Consider the following 25,059-nt stretch of genomic DNA (forward strand, 5'->3'; position numbering starts at 1 on the left):
ACTTGCTGTCCTTCCTCTGAGTGCTACCAGGCCTCCCCCTCCAGGGGACATGGTGAAATGTGAGGCACCAGAGTACGTGAGAAAGTCGTATCACACTCTCCACTCAACTGTGGAGAATATTCTGACCATTGGCTAGATCTGGGAAGGGGTTTAAAGTTTACCTCCTGTATTGTCCTTGGCTGGTGCCTTAGTTTGAGCGGGACCCCTGGGCCCAAATCTGCCTATCATATTGCCCCTCAGTAGAAGAGTGGATAAAGAAACTGTGGTACATATACACTATGGAATACTACTCAGCTATTAAAAACAAGGAATTCCCGAAATTTGTGGATAAATGGATTGAGCTAGAAATGATCATAATGAGTGAGTTAACCCAGAAGCAGAAAGAATCAAATGGTATATACTCACTTATATCTGCATACTAGCCCAAGGGGCATGTCCCACAAAAGCCTTCACTTACCAGGAAACTGGGACAGAGGGGAAGGCATCCTATTGGGACTCTAAATGAGAGACGCATGGGAGAACAGCAAAATAAAAGGATCCAGAGGGTCCTAGAAATCTACAAGTAGAAAATACTATCTTGAGATGAGACTGTTAATTCTCCCCTTCCTACTTTCCATTTGCCCCTCAATCATCTTGACAAAAATATAAACCAAGTATTAAAAATGTTTCCTGTGTCAGTCATCCTACACCACAAAGAGATTGAATTATGCTTGCCCAATCATCCAGTGTATTGAAAAACAATAGTCCTACTTCAGAATCTACTCTGAATGCAAAAGTTGACTCCCAGTAACTGGGTTCCACTCCTGGCCAAAAAGAATGCACTGTAGTTTTAATTACAACTGGTACAGGGGTTTCTAGACACTTTCCTCACAGACCTAATAATTTAATTTGGCTTACTCAATTACTATTAGGAGTACATACGTATTAAGTATCCCTCACTTACCATGGACATTTATTTCTTCATCTTATACACTATGAATGCATGGCAATTAGACATTTTCCTTTCTGTTCTTGTTCAATGGATTTGAAAGAGAAAGCCACATTAAAGAAAGAAAGAAATGAGGGAAGAAAGAAAGAAACAAAGAAAGAAAAGACACTTTGGCTCTCCAATTTTCATAAATTTCTGCCTGTACATTTTGCTTCTGACTTTAATTAAAGTGTCTGGGAGTTCTCATATTTTGTCAGCTAACACAGACATCTCAGCTCTGTGCCACTGGGGGGTCATAATGCACCCTGGTGCTTACATTAAAATGCATGCTGAGAAAATGAAATTCTTGGCATCAGAGATTTTTCCTTGCCCTCACAGTTGCTTTGTTTTTCCTTTCTAGGTTATTTTTATTATAGCATTGCCTTATTATTTCTCTAGAATCTCTATATTGTGGAAAAAGGGAAGTACCTACATGATATTGCATGCTAGCTTAGATTGAATAAAAACATTAACTGAGTTGGGTACATTATCCAGATCCTTTACCGTGACCTAGTCTCATCAATTCTTTTGTCCTAAGCCAATTATCTCTGCCTGAGCATATGACCAACTTCTCTTGGCCAAGCTCAATGCATATTACATGACTCCAAACAATTTTAGTTGGTCGTGTCATTTTCACTAGTTGTGTCCGCAGGCAGATTCACATATTATGTGTTCCACTGGATGAATGGACATTTAGCAAGCATTACCCGGTGCTTTAGTACTGCCTCTGGACAGGAATTATAGCCAGAAATAAGTAAGGACATCCCCACATTGCCAGCTGTTTATCTACTACATTCATTACAGCGCCATGTGCTCCAGCTCACTATGCCAATTCTAAAAGCCCTAGGCTATTTATATAGGCAAAAATCTTCACTATATTCATAAAGGTAGCCAGGTAGGTGAATAACAATAGTCTTAGATTATACAATACATGTTTATTAACATACTTATACATGTTCAGAACCATGTATAATGGAAAACCATGTTAGGCAAGTTGAATGTGCACATGATAAACAGATAAATCTCTTACAATAAACAATTCCTACTAAAAGAAATTGTTTTGTCCACACTAAGCATGGTCCAGCCTCTCAGCCATTGTACTTTCACATGGAACTTTATTTTCCACGTTTCAAATAAAAGATTACAGTTTTCAGTACAACACAATAGACCTGCTCATGTATTATACCTCCCAAAGTCAAAAGCAAGTGTACCCACCAAATTCTAAAGGAAGCCACTGTGCTCTGATTAGATTGAAATATAATTTAAATTTCTTTTTTTTAAGATTTATTTATTTTATTTATTGTGTATGAGTGTTTTATCTGCCTAAGAAGGCATCAGATCACATTATAGATGGTTGAGAGCCACCATGTAGTTCCTGGAAATTGAACTCAGGACCTCTGGAAGAGCAGGCAGTGCTCTTAACCACTGAGCCATCTCTCCAGCCCCTAATTTAAATTTCTTACATCATAAAAAGGAAATATCCTCAGAAATTTGGGTGCTCCAGGGATTGCTATTCTTGAGGGACTTTAATTAACAATAATTGATTGGCCATTTGAAAATCAGAAGTTTCTGGATGACCTGGCCAAAGAAATTATATCTTCTAAGTTGATAGATAGGCTAATTATTCTGATTTGCACATTATATTGCTTACAAGTGTATCAAACTATCACACTGTATTTTCTTCAATTATTTGTGAAGATTTAAAACTTGGGTGGTTAAAAAATGGGGTATAGAACTAAACAGAATTCTCAACAGAGGAAAATTGAATGGTTAAGAAACAATAAAAAATGCTCAATGTTCTTAATCATCAGGGAAATGCAAATAAAAATGGCTCTGAGATTCCACATTACACCTATCAGAATGGATAAGATCAAAAACTCAAGTGACAGCACATGCTGGGAAGGATGTGGAGAAAGAGGAACACCCCTCCATTGCTGGTGGGAATGCAAATTTGTACAACCACTTTGGAAATCAATCTGGCAATTTCTCAGAAAACTGGGACTAGTGCTACCTCAAGACCCAGCCATACCATTCCTGGGTATATCGCTGAAATATGTGCCACCATCCAACAAGGACATTTGCTCAGCTATGTTTGTAGCAGCTTTATTCATAATAGCAAGGATCTGGAAACAACCTAGATGTCCCTCAACCAAAGAATGGATAAAGAGTGGTACATTTACACAATGGAATACTACTTAGAGATGAAAAAGCAAGGAAATCTTGATTTTTTTTTCCTTCAGGCCAATGGATGGAACAATAAAAGGTCATCCTGAGTGAGATAATCCAGTCCCAGAAAGACAGTCCTTGCAAATACTCACTTATAAGTGTATATTAGCCCAACATAGATGTCGTCTGAAAAACTCCACCCATTTGGGGATTGGGACAGATACTGGGACTTACTGTAATCTCTGGGATAAATGCTGAGGTTTTTATGGAGGACTTGGGGGAGTGGAAGGAACTGGAGGATTCAAGGGAGCCACAAGGAGACCATCAAGCCTGGCAGATCTGGATCCAGGGGGCCTGCACAAACTCATATACCAACCAAGGACACTGCAGGAAGAGACTGCCTCTGACAGGAACTCTGATGCTTGTGATTTGATTGCTTCACCTTGGAAGGGTGGCCATGTAGGCACACAGAGGAGAGGGATGCAAACTGTCCTGCTGAGTCCTGATAGGAGGAGAAGGGAACCCCTGCCAGAAGTCTAGAGGAGGGGAATAGGGCAGAAGAGGCAGAGAGGGTAAAAATGAGAAGAAAAGTGAGAGTGGATAAAAATCAGGATGCAATGTGACTACATTATAACAAATAAAAATGATTAAATTATTCACCTCAAAATAAAATAAAATAAAATAAAACTTGGGTAGACACTATCTCCTGGTTCTTGATCCCTTCCCCTGGTGGAGCTGTTTCTACAGGCCACAGGGGAAGAGGTTGGGTTTGGTCCTGATGTTGTGGTGGTTATTTGGGAGGGGGGGAGAATCTCGCTTTTCTGAGGAGTAAGGGAGGAGAGGAGCGGGGGGATAAGACTAGGAAGAGAGGGTGAAGGATGATTATGATAATGATGTAAAATGGAAAAAACACTTGGGTCTAGGATATATACCTCTGAAGTTAAAAGCACTTAATGTTCAATCATTAGGACCTCACTCATATCCAAGCATGCATGTAACAAACCAAGGAGACTACACAAGGCTTTTATATGACTTCAGCTCAATGATCTTTTCCCTCTCTGGCCTCTATGCTCACACAGCCAGTTAAGCAATATAACCTGCAACAAAATTCAAAATGCACATATTAGCTTGCCCAACATACATAGTTCCAACAAATGCCAATATCACTAAAAATCATTTGGGCTACACTTCAAACAGAATTACATGTCACTCATCAAAATCAAAACACTTAGCTGCCACCTAAATTTTGCAAGACAAAGTGGAGCTGCCAAAATCTTCTAGCAATTTCCATCTACTTCAAATGAATATCGTCATCGCATTGCTTTATTGCAGGTGGAAAAAAATCATGAAGTTAGTCTCTTCAAGGTCTTAATTGTTCTCATTATGATTTTCTAGAACTGAACATATATTTTAGCTAACATCAGGAACAGTTTACTTCAAATTAGTATTCACGATATGAAGAAACTGCTGTGGTTGTACATATCATCTATTAAGCCATAGCATGACAATATCAGGTTTGCTTGGTTGTCACTACGAAAAACGGTATCTGATTTTTATATCTTTATAAATATTATGAGAGAAAATATGCTCCATTGTAAGCCATGTGACAATAACAAAACTGAGGTGCCTTTCTCATAGGTATAATTACTAATAAACTCAAATAAATCTTAATGATTGTAGTATGGGGTAGCTCATGCCCTTAATCTGAGCACTTTATTTTTTTGGTTTTGTTTTTTGTTTTTTATTAATTTATTCTTATTACATCTCAATGGTTATCCCATCCCTTGTATCCTCCCATTCCTCCCTCCCTCCCATTTTCCCCTTACTCCCCTCCCCTATGTCTGTGCCTGAGGGGGACTTCCTCGCCCTTTATATGTTCACAGAGTATCAAGTCTCTTCTTGGTAGCAGTACCAGGTCAATTTCTGTTGTTGCAAGGCCAGTGTGGTCTATATAATGAGTTCCTGGGTAGTCAATGATATACCATGGGACCCTACCAATATAAATAAATAAGTAAACAAATAAATAAATGCTACAGTCTTCCTAAAGGGGCTTGTTAACTGATATGTGATAAATTTGATTCATTTAATTTTTTGCAACAAAAAAAAAAATTTACTAATGGTTGTAGTGCATAAAACTTCACAATAGAGAAGGCAGAGAAAATTAGTAACCGTAGCTTGATTATCATCATTAACAAAAACCAGTAGATTGAGAGATGGTCAAACTGTGGAGTTTTTATAGTCCATGGTTGGGAAACTTTAAAACAGAGATTTTAAAAGAATAAAACTAAAGTGAGATTGACTTCAGAAGCATTAGTCGCCTCCTAGAGCAGGAAGAATCAGAGTGCTTCAGAAAAAGAGATATATTGCTCTAATTTTAGACAGGAATAGGCACGGAGAGAGAATCTTTCTTGAAATTAGTATTTCTCTCTTGCTTTCAACTCAAGTAACTCAGTGAAAATTGCAACATTTACTACATTTTGTACTTCCAACACTTATTTTTTTATTATTTTAAATAAACAAATAAATTTTATTCATTATTTTATTGTTTTTTATTCATTGTTTTTATTCTACTTGAAAAGAAAATTAGAATAACATTTAGATCTTTGAGTTACACCAGTGTAACCATCTCTCCCTACCACTGTAAGTAACCCTACCATCTACTTTCCTGTTTCATATTACTATGACCTCCGAAGGAGAACATTCCTCAGTCACCTTCTTGAAATAATCACATGTCACCATAAAATTGCCTTCCTATCCTTCATCTATACTCTCTATAAGACATAGCCACATCTGCTTCCATGAACTGGGCTTTGCATATTACATCATCAACTTCCCACTACCAACAGTTCTTGGGATGTAGGAGCACTGAAAATATTTTTCAAAAATCAGTAAAGCAATTTGAGGGATGGATTAAATATTTTAAATTATTCTGTAATTATTTATAAATCAAGATAAATTACTTACTCATGGAGTAAGGGAACACTGATTAAAATACAAAATACACTTTTACTATGTGCTCAATTACATTGTGAAACATTCATTCTCAGAAATAAGTTTACAATTTTATTCTTTCATTAACAGAAATACATATAAATATTTTTGTTCTTTCAATTTAAGAAGATTTGGGTCCTTGATGCTTCTCAGGGTTTTCAATATGGGCAGTGGGGACTACTTCTGACATGGACTCTGTCCTCCCCCAACCCCAATTTTGATCACGTCCCCCTGGCAGGGGAAGCCTTCCCTGGCCACAGAGCAAGAGAATACAAGTAGCACAGATGAGACTTGACAAGCTGAGGTCATATGTTGGGGGAGGAGGACCAGGGAAGACAGGGAGAGGGGATGAGGTAGGGGGATCCACTGGGGCTGAGTGAGGGGCATACAATCAGAATATGAAGATTTCAAACTCCAGAACAATAGGTTAACATATATTGCTAATCCCACTACATAGGAATAACTCTGAGACTGGCTGAGACATGAATGTCTATGCATAGACAGTGCTTCTTGTTGGCTACAGAATGCCTGTGATTTATGATTCGATGCCGTTCTTCATATGGCATAAATGAAAACTTACACATGTCTTTCTTCTGTTCATATAAAGAGCAGAGAACAAGCCTTAATTGTTCTGTGCATCCCACACACCTCATACATATGTACTTTTAGGACTGTATAATGCTTGTGAGAAATTATAGGTTTTCAGAACAAAAGAACCAGACACTGATGCTGGACAAGACCTCACAGGATTCATCCCTCTCAGCATGCTGGACACTGTCATCTTGCATCCTTCATGTTCCAGCACGAAGTGCTTCAGTTGCTGTGACTCATCAGAACAGAGCAGCTCCCAGGACAGTTTCAAAGAAAGGTTCTGATCCCAATTGGTCCAGTATTTCAGACTGTCCCACATAGTATTTTAATTAAGCCTGGAATTTCTCAACATTTAGAAACTGGACCACAAATGCTATTCCGATCTTGTTTAACCATTTTCCCCAATTTTATTTGGGCCAGTACAAAGATATTATTTGTCCCAAATCAACCTGAAGATACTTTAAGAGAATGACACCCAATTTCCCTTAAGGGGGGGGGGGTATTGGGTAGGTTTTTGGTTGCATTCTTGGACGACAGATGTTTATTTTCATTGGGAATTGGTTATTGCTCTCAGGGTTTTCACTTGGACAATGGAAAGTGATTCTGTATTTCCTATGATCTTATCGTTAGGTAGGGTTTTTATCTCTTGTATTAATTAATTCATTTATTCACTTTACATCACAGGCATAGGCGCCACCCTCCTATCCTCCCCATTCCACCCTCCCTACCCCTTCCTCTATTCCTCAGACAAGGGGAGCCCCCTATCCGACCAACCCCAGCTCATCAAGTTGCATCATAACTGAGTTGCTTCATACACTTCCCCTGTGGCCTGGCAAAGCAGTCACGTCAGGAGCATTAAGTAGTTTTACTGAGATGCATCTATTCTAACGTTATTAATCAGACATGCTATTTGATTAGTAATAGATTTAGCCACAAAAGAAAGCAAACTGAAAGAATTATATGTGACAAAGTTAGAAATGTTTTTTAGTATGAACTTTAAAAAAAATTTTAAAGCTTGAGGGCGTGGTGGCACACACCTTTAATCCTAGCACTCAGGAGGCAAAGGCAGGTGGCTCATTATGAGTGTGAGGCCAGCCTGGTCTACAAAGTGAGTCCAGGACAGCCAAGGCTACACAGAGAAACCCTGTCTCAAAAAAAAAAAAAAAAAAAAAAAAAGAAGGATCCAAGATGGCGGCGAGCAGTGTGGACCGCATGTGGAGGCCTACAGAACACCAAATAGAATTGACCAGAAAAGAAAAACTGCCCGCCACATAATAATCAAAACACAAAACATGCAGAACAAAGAAAAAATATTAAAAGCTACAAGGGAAAAGGGCCAAATAACATTTAATGGTAAACCTATCAGAATTACACCCGACTTCTCAGCAGAGATCATAAAAGCCAGAAGGGCCTGAACAGACATCCTGCAAACCTTATGAGACCACAGATGCCAGGCCAGACTACTTTACCCAGCAAAATTATCAATAACCATTGATGGAGAAAACAAAATATTCCAGGACAAAAACAAATTCAAACAGTACCTATCCACAAATCCAGCTTTACAGAAGGTACTAGAAGGAAAACTCCATCCCAAAGGGTCAAGCTACAACCAAAACTACCCAGGAAATAGATAACTATCCCATGGCAAAAACACAACTACACAAACGCTCGACTGGAAACAACATCAAAATTAAGACTCTTAACAGTCACTGGTCATTAATATCTCTCAACATCAATGGCCTCAATTCTCCAATTAAAAGACACAGACTAACTGAATGGGTACATAAACAAGATCCAACATTCTTCTGCATTCAAGAAACACATCTCACCCATAATGAAAGGCATTACCTCAGGTTAAAAGGTTGGAAAAAAATATTCCAAGCAAATGGTCACAAGAAGAAAGCAGGCATACCCATTTTAGTATCGAACAAAATAGACTTTCAACCAAAATTAATCAAAAGGGATGAGGAAGGACACTTCATACTCATCAAAGGTAAAGTCAACCAAGATGACATCACAATTCTGAACATCTATGCTCCCAATACAAGGGCACCCACATTTGTAAAAGATCTCCTAAAAAAGCTTAAACCACACATCGATCCCCACACAATAATAGTGGGAGACTTCAACACCCCACTCTCACTGAAGGATAAGTCATTGAAACAGAAACTAAGCACGAGAAATAACATCATTAACCAATGCCATGGGTCAAATGGATCTAACAGATATCTATAGAACCTTTCACCCAAACAAAAAAGAATACACCTTCTTCTCTGCACCCCATGGAACCTTCTCCAAAACTGATCACATCGTAGGTCACAAAGCAAGCCTCAATAGATACAAGAGGATTGAAATAATACCTTGTATCCTATCAGATCACCATGCTCTTAGGCTACAATTCAACAACAACAGAAATAACAAAAAGCCGACACGTACGTGGAAACTAAACAACTCTCTGCTAAATGACACCTGGGTCAGGGAAGAAATAAAGAAAGAAATCAAGGAGTTTCTGAAATTCAATGAAAATGAAGAAACAACATACCCAAATTTGTGGGATACATTGAAAGCAGTGCTAAGAGGAAAATTCATAGCACTCAGTGCCTTTAAAAAGAAATTGGAAACATCGCACATAAGCATCTTAACAACACAACTGGAAGCCCTAGAAAAAAAAGAAGCAGAAACACCCAAGAGGAGTAGACGCCTGGAAATAATCAAACTCAGGGCTGAAATTAACAAATTAGAAACTAAGAAAACAGTCCAAAGAATCAACAAAACCAAAAGCTGGTTCTTTGAGAAAATCAGCAAGATAGACAGACCATTAGCCAAACTAACTAAAAGGCAGAGAGACAGTATTGAAATCAACAAAATCAGAAATGAAAAGGGAGACATAACAACAGACACTGAAGAAATTCAAAGAATCATAAGATCCTACTTTGAAGGCATATACGCCACAAAATTTGAAAATCTAAGGGAAATGGACGATTTTCTTGAACAATTTCACTTGCCAAAGTTGAATGAAGAACAGATAAACAAGCTAAATAGTCCCATTTCCCCTACAGAAATAGAAGCAATCATCGATGGTCTCCCAACCAAAAAAAGCCAAAGGCCAGATGGTTTCAGTGCAGAATTCTACCAGACCTTTAAAGGCGAGCTAATACCGATACTCTTCAAGCTACTCCAAAAGATAGAAATGGATGGAAAATTACCAAATTCATTCTATGAGGCCATAGTCTCATTGATACCTAAACCTCACAAAGACTCAACAAAGAAAGAGAATTTCAGACCAATTTCTCTTATGAACATAGATGCAAAAGTACTAAATAAAATACTTGCAAAACGAATACAGGAGCACATCAAAGATATCATTCATCATGACCAAGTAGGCTTCATTCCAGGCATGCAGGGATGGTTTAATATATGGAAATCCATCAATGTAATCCACCATATAAACAAACTGAAAATAAAAAACCACAGGATGCAGAGAAAGCATTTGATAAAATTCAACACCCATTCATGTTTAAAGTTTTAGAGAGATCAGGGATACAAGGCACTTTCCTCAACATAATAAAGGCTATATACAGCAAGCCAATAGCCAAAATCAAAGTAAATGGTGAGATACTCAAAGAAATTCCTCTAAAATCGGGAACAAGGCAAGGCTGCCCACTCTCTCCATATCTCTTCAATATAGTACTCGAAGTTCTAGCCAGAGCAATAAGACAACAAAAGGAGATCAAGGGTATCCAAATGGGAAAGGAGGAAGTCAAATTATCCCTATTTGCAGATGATATGATAGTGTACATAAGTGACCCTCAAAACTCCACCAGAGAACTCCTAAAGCTGATAAACACCTTCAGCAAATTGGCTGGATACAAAATTAACTCAAAAAAGTCTGTAACCTTCCTATACACAAATGACAAGCTTGCAGAGGAAGAAATTAGGAAAACCACACCCTTCACATTAGCCACAAGCAATATAAAATATCTAGGAGTTACCCTAACTAAGTAAGTGAAGGACTTGTATGAAAAAAATTTCAAAACTCTGAAGAAAGAGATTGAAGATGACCTGGGAAGATGGCATGATCTTCCTTGCTCATGGATCGGGAGAATTAACATAGTAAAAATGGCCATCCTACCAAAAGCAATCTACAGATTCAATGCAATCCCTATCAAAATACCTACACAATTTTTTAAAGACATTGAAAGTTCAATTCTGAACTTCGTATGGAAAAACAAAAAAACCAGAATAGCTAAAACAATCTTGTACAATAAAAGGTGCTCCGGAGGAATCTCCATACCTGATTTCAAACTGTACTATAAAGATATAGTAATTAAAACAGCATGGTACTGGCACAGCAACAGGCTGGTTGATCAGTGGAATCGAATCGAAGACCCAGATATGAATCCCCACACATATGGTCACTTGATTTTTGACAAAGAAGCCAAATCCATTCAATGGAAAAAGGATAGCATCTTCAACAAATGGTGCTGGTCTAACTGGAGGTCTATGTGTAAAAAAATGAAACTGGACCCATATTTGTCACCTTGCACAAAACTCAAACCCAAATGGATTAAAGACCTCAACATAAAACCAGAGACACTAAGCCACTTAGAGGAAAAAGTGGGAAAGAGCCTGGAACATATTGGCACAGGAGACAACTTCCTGAACAGAACACCAACGGCCCAGGCCTTAATGTCAACCATTAATAAATGGGACCTCATGAGGCTGAGAAGCTTCTGTAAGGCAGGAGACACTGTCAAGAGAACAAAGCGACAGCCTACAGACTGGGAAAAAATCTTCACCAACCCTACATCTGACAAAGGTCTAATATCCAAAATATATAAAGAACTCAAGAAATTAAACACCACCAAACCGAATAACCCAATTGAGAAATGGGGCTTGGAACTAAACAGAGAATTCTCAACAGAGGAGTATCAAATGGCTGAGAAACACTTAAAGAAATGCTCAACCTCCTTAGTCATCAGGGAAATGCAAATCAAAACAACTCTGAGATTCCATCTTACACCCATCAGAATGGCTAAGATCAAAAATTCAAGCGACACCACATGCTGGCGAGGATGTGGGAAGAGAGGAGCACTCCTTCATTGCTGGTGGGAATGCAAACTAGTACAGCCACTTTGGAAATCTATCTGGTGCTATCTCAGAAAAATGGAAATAGGGCTTCCTCAAGACCCAGCTATTCCACTCCTTGGAATGTACCCAGAAGATGCTCCAGCACACAAGAAAATTTGCTCAACCATGTTCATAGCAGCCTTGTTCATAATAGCCAGAACATGGAAACAGAATCTAAGGGTCCCACAGTAGAAGAGTGGATAAAAGAAACTGTGGTACATATTACACTATGGAATACTACTCGCTATTAAAAGCAAGGAATTCCCGAAAATTTGTGGATAAATGGATTGAGCTAGAAATGATCATAATGAGTGAGTTAACCCAGAAGCAGAAAGAATCAAATGGTATATACTCACTTATATCTGCATACTAGCCCAGGGGCATGTCCCACGAAAGCCTTCACTTACCAGAAAACTGGGACAGCGGGGAATGGATCCTATTGGGACTCTAAATGAGAGACGCATGGGAGAATAGCAAATAAAAGGATACAGAGGGTCCTAGAAATCTACAAGTAGAACGTTATGATAGGCAGATTTGGGCACAGGGGTCCACGCTCAAACTAAAGCACAGCAAAGGACAATACAGGAGGTATAAACTTTAAACCCCTTCCCTGATGTACCCAATGGTCAGAATATTTCTCCACAGTTGAGTGGAGAGTGTGATATGACTTTCTCACGTACTATGGTGCCTCACATTTGACCATGTCCCCTGAAGGGGGAGACCTGGTGGATCAGAGGAAGGGACAGCATGTAGCCAAGAAGGACTTGATACCTATGAGAATATATAGGGGGAGGTAATCCCCCTCAGGAACAGGTCATAGGGGAGGGAATAATGGAAAATGGGGGGGGGGGGAATGGGAGGATACAAGGGATGGGATAGACATTGAGATGTAACAAGAATAAATTAATAAAAAAAAAAAAAAGAAAAGAAAAGAAAAAAATTTTAAAGCCTAATCTTGAATGGAGTTTTACACCCTATATTCCATCATAGAATTAAAATAGAAGAGGTAATGTCATGGACTTCCAGCTCTTTTTTTGACCTAAAAAAGCCAGTGTGCCTTCTCCTTGCATTATATCATCCATCATAGCATATTTGCCTGAAATACAAAGTCATTTGTCACTAAGTATTACATAGATTCTCACAAGGTTTGCTGTGGTAATCGATAAGCTACAGCAACATAATTACCCATATATATTTAATGGAAACTGCAAAGCAGTGTTTGATGAAATTACTATTAGTATTTGTCTGCATTTAAAGTATCTATATAGACTATTTTATCAGGAGCTTTCCAAATATATCCAACTTTACATTTGGAAAAATAAATCAATAAAATGAAATATAAATAAATGTCATAGTTCTGCTGCAATGAAACGAAATTTAGAAATTTAGTTATGATCTGATAGTAATTTTGTACATTTTAATTAAAATAAAATTATACCACTGCCTCCCTTTCTTCCCTTTAATTCCTTCCCAATATACTTTCTTTTGCCTCTCTTTGTTCCCTCCCTAATATCAATTTCTTATGCTCTTTTTCTTTACTTGTTTTTCTTTTGTGAAAATAGATGGTTTTCTCAAAATATATACTCATTATTGTTTCTTTTCCCTTTAGTACTACCATCTTCTCTATTCCTCCTCTTCCATGAGCCTTTAACTTCAAGTCTTGGAGAAAGACATTGAAGAAGATATCAGACGATGTAAAACTCTCCCATGCTCATGGATCTATAGGATTAACATAGTAAAAATGGCAAGAAGAGACTTGATACCCTATGAGCATATACAGGGGGAGGTAATCCCCCTCAGGAACAGTCATAGGGGAGGGGAATAAGGGAAAAGGGGAGGGAGGGAAGAATGGGAAGACACAAGGGATCGGATAACCATTGAGATGTAACAAGAATAAATTAATAATGAAAATTTAAAAAAAAAATGGCCATTTTACCAAAAGCAATCTCCAGATTCAATTCTCATCAAAACACCAACACAATTCTTTACAGACCTTGAAAGAATAATTATCAACTTCATATGGAAAGAAAACTGAGTAGCTAAGAATATCCTATCCAATAAATGATATTCTGAAGGTATCTTAGAATTAAACCTGTCCTATAGTGGAAGAAAAATTTTAAAAGGCATTGTTCTGGCATAGAAAAAGGCAGGTGGATCAATGGAATCTAATTGAAAATTCAAAAATAAACTCACACGCTTATGGACACTTCATTTTTTGACAAAGAAGCCAAAACCATATAATGGAAAATACAGCATTGTCAGCAAATGGGCTGGTCTAACTGAATAGCTACATCTAGAAAATTGCAAATAAACCCTCATTTACAACCCTGAACAAAACTAAAGTCCAAGTGTATTAAAGACCTCAACATAGAACCAGACACACTGAATCTGTTAGAGAAAAAGTGGAGAAGAACCCTGAGCCCATTGGTACAGGAGACAACAGCTCCTGCTCTAAGATCAACAATTAATAAATGGGACCTCATGAAACTGAAAAGCTTATGTAAGGCAAAGGATAAAGTCAACAGAGCAAAATGACAATTTTGGAAAAGATCTTCACCATCTTTACATCTGACAGAGGGCTAATACACAAAATATGTGAAGAATGCAAGAAATTAAACAACACCAAACCAAATAATCTAATTTTAAAAAAGAGTACAGAACTAAACAGAACTCTCAACAAAATAATATTGAATGACTGAGAAACATTGAAAGAAATGCTCAAAGTCCCTAGTCGTCATGGAAATGCAAATCAAAAGAACTCTGAGATCCCATTATACACCTATTAGAATGGCTAAGATCAAAAACTCAAGTGACCGCACATGCTGGAGAGAATGTGGAGGTAGGGCAACACTCCTCCATTGGTGATGGGAGTGCAAACTTGCACAACCAATTTGTAAATCAGTCTGATGCTTTCTCAGAAAATTGGGAATAGTTCTACCTCATGACCCAGCTATACCATTCCTGGGCATATACCAGAAAGGTGTTCCACCATACAACAAGGGTATTTGTTAAACTATGTTTAAAGCAATTTCATTCATAATAACCAGAACCTGGAAAAACCCCTAGATGTCCCTCAGCCAAAGAATGGATATAGAAATTGGGGTACATTTACACAACGAAATACTACCTATTAAAAACAAGGAAATCTTGAAATTTGCAGGCCAATGTATGAAACTAGATAGAAATGATTATCCTGAGTGATATAACCCAGAGCCAGAAGACAGACATGGAATATACTCACTTATAATCAGGTGTTAATGACATAATATAGGATAACCACACTACAATACACAGACCAAATGAAGACAAATAACAAGGAGGACCCTGGGGTGAATACTTAATTATCATTCAGAAGGGCAAATAGAATAGACACTGGAAGAGGTTGAAGAGAAGGATTGGAGCCTACCATAGATACAGGAGATACAAGCAGATGCTGAGACTCACAGCAAACTTTGGGGTGTAGTGCAGGAGTCCTATGGAATATTTGAGTGGTAGAAGGACCTGGAGAGGACATGAGCTCTTCAAGCAGACCAGTGTAGCCAAGGAATCCAGGCTGAGGGCCGGGGGGGGGGGGGCAGGCGGGGTGTAGCTGCAGAAACTGATGCACCAACAAAGGACCACAAACGGTGAGGACCTAGACTCCCTGTTCAGATGAAGTAGATAGAAAACATGGTCTCTTTGTGGGTCCCATATTATGGGGAGTAAGGGCTACCTCTGACATAGAGTTTGGTGCCCACTTATTGATCACTTCTCCTTGGTGGGGTAGCCTTTCCTGACCACAGAGGAAAAGGATATAGACCGTGCAGAAGAGACTTGATAGGCTGAGATTAGATGATATGGGAGGAGGGCTCCTTCTTTCTAAGGACTAGGGGAGGGGGAAGGGAAGACAAGAGCAAGAGAGTGAGACTGGTAGGCAGAGAGGGAGTGGGCTACAATCAGGATGTAAAGTGAATAAATTATAAGTAAAAATAAAAAGGAAATAAATAAACAATCAGGCTTCTAAAGGATAGTATAAAGTATTTCAATATAACAATGATAATATTTAATATAATAAATTAAAACAAACTTAATACATCAAAGTTGGACAAAACAAATTGAAGGGAAAAAAGCCCGAGAAAAGGAAAAAGTTACATAGACCCACTTGTTTACATATTCAGGAATCCCATTAAAAACTCTCAACTGGAAGCTTAAATATGCATGCAGAGGACCTGGTGCAGAGCCCTGGAGGCCCTGTGCTTTCTGGCTCAGTCTCTGTGATTGCAAATGTGTGGGTCATACTTAGTGGGCCTTTTTAACTTGGTGTCTTTTGTCACCTCTTACTCTTACAGGTTTCTGTTTTCTTTTCTGTGGGATTCTCTGTGCACTGATGGGAGAGGCTTGATAGAGAGAGTGATTTAGGGAAAAGTGTTCTAAGGTTTCTGACTCCCTGTATATCAGACTATGGGTCTCTGAATTTATACCCATCCACTGCAAGAGGAAACATCCCTGATACTGGTTGACCAAGACACAGAGGAATGTCATTAAGAGTCACCTTAATGTTGCTGTTGTTGTGTTTGTTTGTTTGTTTGTTTGTTTGTTTTTAGAACAGTAGTATTTAATTTTACCCTGGCCCATGAGCAGTGTAGTCTCATGGTCTTGATCACCCAAATAGCATCATGTACCCTACCTTTCAAAGGAAGAGATGGTGTCTATTTGTAGTTAGCCTTCTAAGCTGATACACATATTTCTATGCATCCTGCATGAGGTAAAATATAGAGAACAGACTCACATTCTTTTCTAAGAACATATTTTTACAAAATCACAGTCAAACGGAAGCAGCTAGCTCATGGGTGATTTATCTTCCCAGGTAATATATCTATGAAATATCTGATGGAAGTAATTACATGAATATTTAAGTAAAGGGAAGTGTTCTCTGTGCACTTTAATTGATAGAAATTTCTTCACACAGAAAGAGTTCAGTCTTAAAGGACAGACATGGATATTGCTACAGGCCATGAAATTAATTCCAAACAAAGTGGATATTTAGCCAATTCATAAGAGAAACATGGTCAAAATATGTTCAAGAAGCAACTAAAATTATAATAGTATTAAAAAAGAAAGATTTTTTTTTTGAGGAGGGCAAAGGAAACAGAAGACAGGCTGTGACAGGCAGCTACTGGTGTCCCATAGGTGGTTTATTATTAGTAGCTTTTCTATTAACATATTACTCTAGTCTCATTTCCTCCCTCCAAAATCCTTTATATAACCCTCATTGCTTTCTTTCTAATTCATGGTCTCTTTTTGTTTTTACATGCACACATAGAAAAGAATATGCACACGTATTCCTAAATGTATTAAAACAATCTGCTCCATTCATACTATGTTGCTGGTGTGCACATTTTCACGGATGTCCATTTGGTATTGAGTATCCAGTTAGTGTGCTTTTCCCCAGGATGGACTGTGTCTTCAATGCTTTAGTTGCAAGTGGTCCTTTATGTAGGTCTGAGGCCCTGTGGTCTTTGCCCATCGATTTTAATATGTCTGTTGTTCTTATTTAGCTCATGTACAGACAGTCATGTAGGGAAGAATTTTATGGGTGTGGATTGTGCTACTACTAGAAAAAATAGCCTCATGTCAATTTTACTGAGCCTAGTGTAAGAGTTGTTTTACAGATGGGATTTTTTTCTAATGTTTTATAGTTTTGCTTTCGAGTTTTCAAATAGAACATGGTTTTACTGAAGAAAAATATTGTTGGCTATTACATTTTGTTTTTCAAATATAAAATTTATGTGGACACACACACACGCACACACATTTCTGAAAAGATATCTTCTTCAATAGCACAAACTCAAGGAAAATTGTGATATTTGCTTTTCACTTGATAGCAATACTCCATGAGAACATAACATTTCATGTGTTGTTGGTTATTTTGTGAAAATGAGCATGTGTGTTTTAAAGAAATAAGATTTTATATGTATGTTACCAATAAATAATAATTTAATATAAAATTCAAACCAACTTTCATTGAAATCAAAAAGATCAACAGACCAACCAATTACATCACTGGACTTGCACATACATGGGATATTTTAAAGTTAGTCCGAATTTTTTGAGGAGTTTAATAGATTCTGCACAAATAATAAATAATAAATAGTCTCTGTCATCTTCTCATTTGGAAAGCTGCGAACTTGCATTCCCTGTATACTCAGGTAATTAATCTTATTCTTTCTTGAATCTCTGATGGAGTTGAAGACCAGATACTTTAGTTTTACAATTAAGCTTAGTTGTTTAGGCGTTAAGATGTTCTTAGGTCTAGATAGATGTTTTAAGTTGATAATGATGAGATATGATAGATACTGATTTACATTCAGAATTTTAGAAACACGAAGATATGAAAGATGTTTTATTCAAGGCAGCCTAATACAAACAGCCAAAACACTATGAATGTAAGAGACACGCAGAATGGCATTTAAAAATGTTTGTATTATTTTAAAGATTCACTGACAACAAGACAGGTTAACTCCTGGCAACACCCTGCCTACCTCAAAGAAGATGATGAGGATCAAAGGACCTCTTTATAGAGATGGATTCAAATGTGGCAAACAAGCCACTGGGCAAAATATCCTTGTATCTACAACAGACAGAATTCTGCCTAAAAAGGGCAAACTTGGATGCAGGCAAAGTTGATGGACAAACTCTGCCAAGACAGGGTAAGCAAGTCTTCAAGAGTTCCTGCCTCACAAATGTGTCTGTCAGATATATTAGGACAGAGGGCTGAAAAAGATGCTCCAACATATTAGAGAGTTTTGGGTGACTATTCAGATAGAAAACTGTCTCTGTCATCTTTTCATTTGGAAAACTAACCTGCACTCCCAGCATACTAAGATAATCAAGTTTATTCCTTCCCAAGTAGCTGATGAAGTTGAAGACCAGGTTGCTTAAGTTTACAATGAAGCTTAGTTGTTTAGGGGTTAAGATGATTTTATGACTAGATAGATGTTTTAAGTTGATAATGACAGGGTCCGATGGAGATTGATTTACATTCAGAATTTTAGAGGCACCAAGATAGGAAAGATGTTTTCTTCAAGGCTGTCAAATACAAATAGCCAAAACACTAAGAATGTAACATTTATATAATTCCTGATTTTGTCATGCTTATTCTTGTTATAGGTAGTTTATGTGGAATAATATAAATGTATATGTAAAAAATAAAAAATTAAAACAATAAAATAAAATAAAATAATAATAATAAATAGTTCTGTATTTCAAACTGAGTTGCTGTGCTACCTTTAAATAAATTGTAAATGTGTTGTATTTAACAGGCAACTCAATATATTGCAATAAATATATAAAATTCTGGTTATTGATTATGCTGATTTTTTTAAAATGCTTAAATTCTGTCAGATTTTATTTCTTATTTTTTATTTCTATTAGACATTACTCCTCTTAAACATCATTATACCCCTGCAGGCCAGAAGAGGGCACCAGATCACATTATAGATGGTTGTGAGCCACCATGTGGTTGCTGGGACTTGAACTCAGGACCTCGGGCAGAACAGTCAGTGCTCTTAACCTCTGAGCCATCTCACTTATATCTGCATAGTAGCCCAAAAGGCATGTCCCACAAAAGCCTTCACTTACCAGGAAACTGGGACAGAGGGGAAGGCATCCTATTGGGACTCTAAATGAGAGACGCATGGGAGAACAGCAAAATAAAAGGATCCAGAGGGTCCTAGAAATCTACAAGTAGAACAATATGATAGGCAGATTTGGGCCCAGGGGTCCCGCTCAAACTAAGGCACCAGCCAAGGACAATACAAGAGGTAAAGTTTAAACCCCTTCCCAGATCTAGCCAATGGTCAGAATATTCTCCACAGTTGAGTGGAGAGTTAGATATGACTTTCTCACATACTCTGGTGCCTCACATTTGACCATGTCCCCTGGAGGGGGAGACCTGGTGGCACTCAGAGGAAGGACAGCAAGTAGCCAAGAAGAGACTTGATACCCTATGAGAATATATAGGGGGACGTAATCCCCCTCAGGAACAGTCATAGGGGAGGGGAATAATGGGAAAATGGGGGGGGGGGGAGGAATGGGAGGATACAAGGGATGGGATAAACATTGAGATGTAACAAGAATAAATTAATAAAAAAAATCATTATATTTTTAATATTCCTTGTACTCTCTTTCTGATATAAAATTAGTTATTTGAATAATGCTATGACGAAGAATAATTCTATAAGGTTTCTGAGCCTTAGTTCTCCACTTGCAAAATATTACTACTATTTAATGAACCAATCCACATATCAGTCAATAAATCTGAGTATGCATTCATTTTTATCTACAAAATAAAATGACATTTGAGTTGCTCTTTGGGATTTCATATTCTACACTTGCACATTATAATAATTAAAGTGATGATCAGAAACTATATTTCAAGCACCAATTTTGATATGATTGCTTCTCTGAATCCTTCTCTTCTGGCTTGGTGGCATGCACCAGTGCACTTACACCAGCTACCATGGGAAAGATGCCGGCTGCCTGTGCGGACACTGGATTTTCATTTCACAATGGTTTATATCAGCTTTCACAGCTGCCGGATAATGTAAGCTCCTTAGAGGCTCTAAAGTGAGTTTTAGACACCTGTCAAGCCAGGTGCTCTGGGGCATCCATTGCCCTTGAAATAATAAGTCTGGCATGAAACCAGTCTGTTCTCCACAGCATTCATCACGATTACAAAATGGATGCACAGATAGATAGATAGATAGATAGATAGATAGATAGATAGATAGATAGGAAGAAAGAAGATAGATGAGAGATAAGTTAAAATATAAAAAGCACTTATATGATCAAAGATAAATGGAACAACTATTATTCCATAGACAAATCCCTTTACAGGCATTGAAAGTGCATAAATTATGCACTTTAAAAATCTAAACCAAGGCTAGGTCATAATACACAGAGAAAGCTGACTCAGACTCATCTGAAATGTTAGCTACTTGTTAATCATTAATGAGACACTGAATTTGTGAAACCTCGAAGTGGAAACAGAAGACTGAAACTTTGGCTTCAGGTTTCATTTGAATCGCCTTCCTGGAGGGGAAATAATAACTCAATAAGTAGGATTGTAGGCTGCTTGCACTACCCCAGGGTATCAAGGATGCTTTGTAAAATCACACTATATCATCAAAATGCATGCACACGGGGGAGAAAAACACATGAAACTCTAAGGTAATTGTCAAACAGAGAAAAAAACCACATCCTCAGGCATCCTATTTGTAATTCCCTCGAACCTGTGTTCACATCGTTTTCTTTTCTGTACAATTCCTCAAGTTAGGGCAAACTGCCTTGTATAGTTACTACAAAGCCCCAGAGGCCTTGTGTTTCACGTGGGTAATTTATGGCCAGCTGAAAAAAATTTCTTTCAAGAAGCAATCACCCAGGATGGCACCTATAGTATCTGTGATAGGAGAATTTTCTTTCCCTTTTTCTTTTTCTTTTTCTTCCTTTCTTTCTTTTTTTTTTTTTTTTTTTTTTTTTTTTTTTCATTTTTAAGACAGAGTTTCTCTGTATAGCCCTGGCTATCCTTGACTTTCCTCTGTAGACCGCACTAGCCTTGAATTCACAGAGATTCACCTATCTCTGCTTCCAAAGATTCTTGAGGATGCATTCTTTTTTACTTCTTGAATGCCTTCCAGAAACAGCTGTGGTAATCTGGCATTGCTCAGTTTCACTGGCTTATGTTTACAACTGATAGTTTACAATGAACTATTTTAAACATTTCCCATATTTTCATGGCATTATTTATTAGGAACTTGGTAATTAAAGTTATTAAAATATAATTAAAACTATTTAGGTAATATGCCCAAAGATTCAGGGATCCTGAGGTTATGATTGAATCAAGCTTACTCAATGAAAATCTACATATTTTTTAACCAACAGTTGCTTGATAACTCCCTGTTAGAAATATTTTTACTAAAACATAATCCTATTATTGAGAACCATCAAACAAATAATAGTTGGATGACAAGCATGTGCTCACACCACATCTCTAAAAGAAGCCATGTGTATCATTGAGCTTCCACCACAAAGACAAAAGAGCTAAGAAAACAAAATCAAAAAGAAAAAAAAAAAAAAAAAAAGGAAAGATTTGTCTTGGGCCCACAGTTTTAAATGTTTCAGCTCTTGTTACTTGGCTTCATCATCTCATCTGGAGTTTGAGAAAAGTACAAAAGACATTGAGAAAAACATGCAACAAAGCAAAGGGGACTGAAGACAGCAAGATTGCAACCTTGAAATTCACCATCTAATGACCTACTTATGCCAAGTTGATCCTCCCTTCCTATGTCTACTCAACAGGGAAAGAGCTAAAGACACGTGACAGCACATGCTGGCAACGAGGTGGAGAAAGGGGAGCACTCCTCCGTTGCTGGTGTTAGTGCAAACTTATATAACCACTTTGGAAATCAATCTGGCACTTTCTCAGATAATTGGCAATAAAAGGACATTTGCTCAGCCATGTTCATAGCAGCTTTACTCGTAATAGCCATAATCTACAAACAAACTAGATATCCTTCAACCAAAGAATGGATTAAAAAAAAAAAAAAGAGTGCAATACTACTCAGCTATTAAAAACAAGAAAATCTTGAAATTTTCAGACAAATGGATGGAACTAGAAATCATCATCCTGAGTGTGGTAACACACACCCAGAAAGATACACATGGTAAATACTTACGCATAAACGAATATTAACCAAATAATACAGGATAATCAAACTACTATACAAAGTCCTAAAGAAACTAAATAACAAGGAGGATGTTAGGGAAAATGTTTAATTCTCATTCAGAAGGACAAATAAAAGAGACACCAGAAGCACTTGAAGAAAAGGAACAGAAAGGGAGCCTACCATTGAGGTTCTCTGAAAGACTCCAACTAGCAGGAGATCCAAGCAGATGCTCAGACACACAGCCAGTCTCCAGGGTGTAGCACATGGAGTCTTTCGGAAGAGTTGTGGAATAGAGGGATGTGGATGGGTCAGAAACTCTACAAAGAAACCAAAGGAGCCAACAAACCTGGAAAGAGGATGAGGTGTTGCAGAGACTGATGGATTGACCAAGGACCGTGCATGTGAGGACCTAGACCCTCTGCTCAGATATGGTAGATAGACATCACAGTCTCCTTGTGAGTCCCATAATAAGGTAATAAGGACTACTTCTGACATGGACTCTGGTGCCCACTTGTTGATCACTTCCCCCTGGCTGGGCATCCTTGCCAGGCCACAGAGGAAGAGGATACAGGCAGTCCAGATGAGACTTTATAGGCTGAGGTTAGATTTTAGGAGAAGAGGGCTCCCCTTTCTGAGGACTAGGGGAAGAATAGACGGGTTATGAGAAAGGAAGGGTGTGATTGCCAGATGATGAGGGAGGGGACTGAAATCAGAATGTAAAATGAACAAATTAAAAGTTAAAAATTAGGGCTGGAGAGATGGCTCAGGAGTTGGGAACACTGAGTATTCTTCCGGAGGATGCGGGTTCAATTGCCAGCATGTAAATGGCAACTCACAACTGTCTGTGAATCCAAAATCTGACACCCACAGACATACAATACACATAAAATGAAAATAAATAAATTACAAAAAAAGTTAAAAATTTAAAAAATGAAACCAAAGTAATAAAAAAATAAATAATAAAAAAAATGAAACCTTCAACACGTGATTACACCAAGTTCATTGATTTCAATGGCTTCACACTAGAGAGTAATTTACGTGTGACATTTGCAAAGGACCACAACTAAATCATTACTTTTACTTTGACAATATACAGAACAATAAAAACTGAATACAGCTCATAGAACTTATAAAAAAATATCAATTGTCTTTGACTTTGTCTTAAAATAAAACACAGTAGGGAAGATCAAATTAATTTGAAAGTTAATACAAAGTGCTATCTTGAAACAAATCTAGACAGTATATAAATATTTTCATAACTGATAACATGCTTATAGAGGAGAAAACACTTCAGTTGGGATTAAATTGAGCAAAGTTATTTATAAATTAAAATAAAAGCAAAAACATGAATCTTTAACACCTAGCAAAATTCCAATAGATCTTATTTTAACAGAGTTCCACTTTTTTTTTTTGAAATATTATCAATTACCCAAGTCACAAACCTTATCTGTTCTGATTGAACTGTGAACGCAAAGACTGTAAAAAATGGTAAGTGAGTCGGAGCAGTGTTTAATCTATGACTGTAATGCGCTTTATAAAGGTGAGTTCATATGTCCAATCTTACTTTACAAAACAATAATTTTTGTGTTCTTTAAGAAAATTTTAATTGTTTCTCACAGCTTCCCACTTTCCTTTTGAAAACTTTCTCTAAACAGATTTACCCTCGGTTATGAACCATTTTACTAGGAAGCATTTATGTTCAGAGATCCAAAACAAAGCTATGAGAATAATTTCCACCCTTACAAACACAGGACATAGTTAATTCTACAATTTTAATGGATCGTGTTTAAATCTTTACCATGTCATTCAAATTTTGGTAAAATTAATACATTATATTTAATGTATTTAATGTATTTAAATACATTATATTTAAATTTGTTATTTCTATTGTCCTCTGCTTTATTAAAAATTTCTGAAATATTTGCAAAGAGTTTAATTCTATAGAATATCAAGAATACTCTAGGTTATACTGTAAATACCTTTTAGCAATTTACCCACAATTCTGTTAACATGTACTTTTCTGTCACTGTTCAAATTCAAATTGCTCTACTCATACAAACAGCTTGAGGATATCTTCTCTTACTGCTGTAAGAAATGTGTCCTGCCTCTAGGAAAGGAATTAATTCATTCACTTTTATCCTTTTTTGGTATGGTTTTATATTTTCTTTGATATTGTATTCATATTCAGTTTTGTTTGTATTACAAAGAAGATTGCTATAATATTATTTGTATGTTTCATACCACATGTTTTTATGTGTCTATACACATAATGAATATAAATTCACTATTATAAGCATGTTAGTTACATAATATATATTGCTTACATATGTATGAATAATACATATTCATTCATATAATTAATTCATATAATACATATTTATTACTACTGAAAATAATTTGGACTCAGGACACAGAGGACCCAGAACTAAATCTGACCATCCAATTTCCAATAAAGTCACCATGTAAATGATGACATTTTAGAAAATTTTAAATAAAGCATGTCAGAAA

This window comes from Acomys russatus, chromosome 15 (genome assembly GCF_903995435.1).
Source record: "Acomys russatus chromosome 15, mAcoRus1.1, whole genome shotgun sequence".
Taxonomy (NCBI): Eukaryota; Metazoa; Chordata; class Mammalia; order Rodentia; family Muridae; genus Acomys; species Acomys russatus.